The sequence below is a fragment of the Hibiscus syriacus genome, unplaced genomic scaffold (assembly GCF_006381635.1).
Source record: "Hibiscus syriacus cultivar Baekdansim isolate YM2019G1 unplaced genomic scaffold, ASM638163v2 tig00110339_pilon, whole genome shotgun sequence".
Lineage (NCBI taxonomy): Eukaryota > Viridiplantae > Streptophyta > Magnoliopsida > Malvales > Malvaceae > Hibiscus > Hibiscus syriacus.
In genome coordinates, this window is record NW_024062692.1 from 964,287 (window position 1) to 970,286 (window position 6,000).

General features: G+C 33.7%; 1 pseudogene; it reads left to right on the top strand.

The window, feature by feature from the left end:
- Positions 1–1,060: 1,060 nt before the first annotated feature.
- LOC120120546 lies at positions 1,061–2,388 on the top strand (annotated as a pseudogene).
- The last annotated feature ends 3,612 nt before the right edge of the window (positions 2,389–6,000 follow it).

A 6,000-nucleotide genomic window follows, 5' to 3' on the forward strand; every position in this document is an offset into this window, starting at 1 on the left:
GCCGCTCTATGAAAGAAAGCAGTGTTGGAATCACCTTCTTTGATCCATGTTACCTTGATTTTTACTTCCATTCGGCTTCTCTACGTTTCATTACTGTCCACAACTCTTCCTTTATTTTTCGAATCTCTTTTTCTTCATTTTCATCTAATTCTCAATTCTCTCCCAATACATCCATTTCTTCTATCTTCATCTCCAGCTCATTAATCAATCTTTGAGAGTCTCCCCATTTTTCCCCACTTCTTAAGGGCCATTTTAATTCTTATAAGTTTTATGGATACATTGCTGGCCTCATTCCCTTCATTAACTTTATTCCATGTATTAGCAATTAACTCGAGGCAATCTTTCTTGCTAACCATGCATCAAACATTTTGAATGGGCGAGGATCCCAATCAGTTCTTCTGATGTCAACAACACCGGACAATGATCCGATATTGATCTCTTCAGCCCCCTTTGAATAAGACCCTCGTATTGTATTAGCCATTTTTCATCCAACAAGAATCTATCAATTCTGCTCTTCCTATTTTGTGGTACAAACCACGTAAATTTTTTGTTCACCATAGCAATATCCATCAGTCTGCATACACTAATGAATTCATTAAAATCTCCATCTCCAATCACTCACCCACGCCATATCTCTAGCTTCGATTCCTTACTACATTAAAATCACCTCCTATTATCCAATCTGCCTCCATTTTTATTTTTATTTGTTTTAGTTCTTACCAAAGTTTTCATTGGTCTACAACTCCACATGGTGCATACACATTCACCATGTAGCTAGTTTTCCTTCCATTGTCCACTTGCCTTGCAATGCAATATATCTAGCAGTAATAACTTCACTTTGCTTTTAAAATTTACTTTCGTCCCAAACTATCAGCACACCACTTGATATCCCTGCAGACGGAGAAAAGATGTATTCAAAATCATCATCCATCCAGAGAGTCATCACTATCCTTACTAAGATCGACTCCATTTTAGTTTCTTGAATAAAACACATATCCACTTTGTTCCGACTTATTACGTCCCTAATTGCAAGACTTTTACATCTGACCGAAGTCCCCGAATGGTCCAAGATATCCTCTCATCTTGCATTGCTACACTCACCTTTGCCCTTTACTCCTGCTTCACCGTGTACAGTTCCCACGATTACAAACTTTTCAACCTGGCAAATTCCTCTATTACCTCTTGTTCTTCAGCCTCTATACTGAATCCTAGTTTTTTGTTGAAATCCCAAGCTTTTTAAACTTCCCTCAGAACTAGTTTCTTTCTATTGTTAATATTTGAGTCCGAAAGAGATCTCTCGCTCGCCTTCAACGCTCTTCAACTGCTACACTTTTGGTTCACTTTCTAATTGTTACCAAAACCTCCACCTGTCCCAAGCATTGTCCTTCACTCAAACACTCCTCAATTCCCGGGGTATCATTTTCTTCTCCGGCATCCGAAAATCCAGATTCGTCGCCAGCAAGATCTCTCAAATGCTAGTTTCCCTCGGCATCCGCTCCTCTTTCCTCTCCCCTATCGACGCTCTCCACGGAGACATCGACGCATTCTCATTCGATTACATCCTCGCCCTCTTCTCGAAATCCAGCTCCACCGAGGAACTCCTTCATCTGGTTCCCTGTGCTAGAGCCAAGTGGGGTTATCTCATTTCGGTTACCTCCGTTTCCAAATCATTGTCCAATGCTTGCGATATGAATGTGCATTTGCCGTTGGAGAGGGAGTTGTGTCCGTTCGATCTGGCGCCGGTGGCTTCGACTGCGATCCAGATGGTATTTGGGGACACCGTGGCTGTTGCACTTATGGAGGCTAAGAACTTGAATCATCCGGCTGGGAGGATTGGGAAAAGCCTTCTTTTCAAGTTTATTCTTTTATTTTTCTTTTCACATTTTGTTGGACTTGTAGAATGATGGATGGGGTATTTTGTAGTTGTAGGTGAAAGATGTGATGAAGAAGCAACACGAACTTCCAATTTGCAAGGAAGGAGATTTGATAATAAAGCAGCTGGGGGAGCTGTCTAGCAAAGGATGCCGATGCTTGCTGGTTATAGACGATGAATATCACTTGCTGGGCACATTTACGGATGGTGATTTGCAGCGTACTCTTGACGCCAGTGGAGAAACCATATTCCAGCTCACTGTTTCAGAAATATGCAACAGGTAACATTTTCAAATCAGTTGTAGCAAATTGTCAAGTTGTTTTCTTATCACCACAGAATGTTGTTTTCAACCTTATCAGGAACAGAGAACCATCGGTCTAGAGGCAATGGCGGTGGAAGCCACGTAAAAGATGGAATCATCGCCTTCCCCTGTACAATTTCTACCTGTTATTGATCATCACAACATCTTGATTGGCATTATCACATTGCATGCATTAGTTTCAGCTTGCCTTTGAGATAATGAAACCATCTCTTATGTCTGCCCCATATTTCTTTTGTTTTGTTAACTAGAATTTCAGTTCAACCATGATATATGTTCTTGCTCAAGACTTGTAAAGAACAAGTATATATGCTTTATGCATAATTTTTACAAAATAAACACAAATCTTTTACAATCCAATGTACCATGAGTTGATCACAAATTATTTTCCTTTTTTCTCCATCAAGTAACAATATTTTGAAACAATAGTATGCACAAGTAACAAAATATGCTGTAATTGGGAACTGGGGATGTGATCTGGTCCACTTCAAGTAAAAGCATATGCATCAGCATGGATGAAGAAGGTAAAGCTTTACCAACCAACGCTTTAACATACCTGCCACAAACTAAATGGCATTCATTCCTGTTTATGCTACTTGCACACAAGTTTTCCTTTAGGATAATTGCAGACTATAATTTCTTGAATTCATAAGGTCTGTGGCATGTAATCTGACAGTGTATAATTTGCGTGGATAGTTAGTGGAGTTAATAGGCAATTGACACCATCAAATGGTATAACCGGGAGCAGGAGAAAGATTAGTCCCACGATCCAACAGCTCATAATCTATGATAGAATCCTGATTGGAGTTTTGAGGTACATAAAACCCATTGTTGAATGAGTCTTTCCTCGTAATCCTTAAAGTTTGACGGTAAGGGTGGATGTCTTGTTGGAGAAAATTCGTTAAATCTGACAATAATATAGATATATAATATAATGATAATAATTATCAAATATAATTATAAAAAATTAATGATAAAGAATTCACCATGTCTTAGGATTGTTAAAATTATAACAATCCGAGACTATAATCACACATAAGAAGATAAAACAAACCAAATTAAACTTCTTGAAAATAAAATAAATAGAAAGAAAAAAATACTTTTTTTATTGATCTTTTGATCGGAAATAATTGAGGTTTGTCGATACACAGTTTCCTTGTTGCTCGAGATCGTTGGTCGTCTTTCTCCCAAGATACAACAACTAAATGATCAGGTACAGTAACACAATTGTAGAGACCACAAACTATCCTTGCCTTCATCTATCATCGCAAAACTAATGGAGAAAAACTTTTCTTCTTTTGAACTAGTAAAAAATTTATTGAAAATTTGTTTCGAAATTGTGTTTAACATAACAGGTTAACTTAGTATTTATAGGGATTTTCAAGAGAGATTTACTCAAACTAAATATCTTCAATATTCAAATTCAAACAGATAATAAATTTTAATTTGAAATATTCAAAAGATAAAACCACCTTTTATTATTCAAAATTAAATAGATATAATTTTAATTTGAAATATTTAAAAGGATATAATTATTTTTAATATTCAAATTTAAATAGGTAATAAATACCTTTTAATTTGACATATTCAAAATTATCCTATTAATATTCAAATTAAAATTATTTTTTAATTTATAATATTAAAAGTTAAATGAATTTAATTTAAATATTAAATTCATCAATAAAATTCACTCCTCTTCCAATATGTCCAGCACCCGATGCTTTACAACAACCGGTGATAGTATTAAAATGATGGTCAAAGTGAAGCTCCTTAAAGAGTAATCTCTCCACAGAGAGTTAGAGTTGTGATGTGTGATTATTAATAAAGTGAAACTCAATGTTTCTCCTGGTTCCTCGTTATGATGCTTTGAAACAGATTGGTTTCTGTTTTGTTTCGCTAACATGGACGATGAGACTCTAGAGGTAAATTGTGGAAGACGAAGTAAAATAGGAAAGTAATAACTTTTGAACGATTGAATGAGTCTTGCCTTAAATAAAAAAATGTGTCAAAAAGTTAATGGTGGGGGCACAAAGAAAGACACAAAAAGGGCAGAGAGGAAAGTCTTTTTTCGGCAAAAGTGCCACAATAATGCATCTGGGAAGTTAATTTTCCAAGATAATGTGAATTCAACATTATTTCCCCATCTAGGGTTTTTTCTACAGTACAAGTCTAAAGTCCTCAGAATTTCTCGGCGTCTTCAGGCAAACTAAAAGTTCTCGGGATCACTTGGCGTCTTCAGGCAAATTGAAGACTTTGGGAACACACGACGTCTTCATGCAAGACAGAGGACTTCGAGAATACACGAAGTCTTCACATCTGAACCAACCTGCATGCATGCATAAGAACAATGATGGGAACATGTGAATGTGTGGGAATCAGCTGCGTGGGAATCAGGTGAGTTGGTGGTGCCATTATTGTGTAATAATGGAGTACCGGGTTGGGTTGTTATAAAATAGGGGGTTTAGATTTTGGGTGAGAAATTTGAGTGAAGGAGAAAGTGAGGCCGAGAGAAAGAAAAAATTTCGGGTAGTTTGGTAAACTTAAGAGTTCGATCGAAGGAAGAAAGAATTTAAGTGCTTTGGTAAATAATTTGATAAATTCAGTGTAAATTTTATTGTTTCTTAGTTAATTTTTATTTAAAATATAAATTAATTAGATTATTTATTTTGAATTTACATATTAAATGTATTCCAGTGGCTTGGTAAGTTTAATTTAAATTTTGTGTAATTTTTAGTGTAATTTTTGTGATTAACTTAAATTATAATTGTTAGAATATTTATTTTAATTTTACATATTAAGTTGTATTTGAGTAAAACTTGGTGAGTGTAGTTTAAATTATCACATTAATTTTTTTAGTAATATAAATTATTAGACTAATTATTTTTATTTTGCATATTAAATCGTATTTGAGTACCTTGTTAAGTTTAGTTTAAAATTTATTGTTTTATTTTGTTTTTTTATTGTGAAAATAAATTAATTAGTCTATTTGTTTTGATTTCACAAATTAAAATGTATTCGAGTGGTTTGGTAAGTTAATTTAAAATTTTCGTGGAGTTTTTAGTCTAATATTTGTTTTTAATTTAAATTTTAATTATTAGACTATTTATTATGATTTTACATATTAAGTTGTATTTGAGTTGTTTGGTAAGTTTAGTTTAAAATGTTTTTTTGTTTTTTTATTGAGTAATATAAATTATTGAAGTATTTATCTTTATTTTACATATTAAATCGTATTTGAGTAGTTTGGTAAGTTTATTTTAAATTTTTTTGTTTTGTTTTTGTTTTTATTGTAAATATACAATAATTAGACTATTTATTTTGATTTAACATATTTTTGTTTAAATTTTATTTAATTATGATTAATATTATAATTTGAAATATTTAATTTTATTTATAGATTTGTTGAAGCATGGCAGAAGAAAATATTCTTTTGAGACTAGATGGTCGACACATTTTTTGTCATTTGGGAGCACTGGTATTATGATTGAATAATATATTTTATTTGAGAACGATGAATTAATTCTAATAACATGGATTAACAAATTGCAGGATGACGAACAACGAGTCCTTCATAGTTGAGTGACCACTTGTGAGAAGTCAGATGAACATATTGTCGATAATTTGTAAATGGTGGGCTTTTACGATGTCACATTTGTAAGAGAATATAGGTTGGTCACCGGTTTGATCAGTGCATTAATTGAACAGTGGAGATCAGAAACTCATACATTTCATATTCGTGTGGTGAATATACGATCACTTTGGAGGATGTGATTCTACAACTCAGAGTGCCTACAAATGGAATGACAGT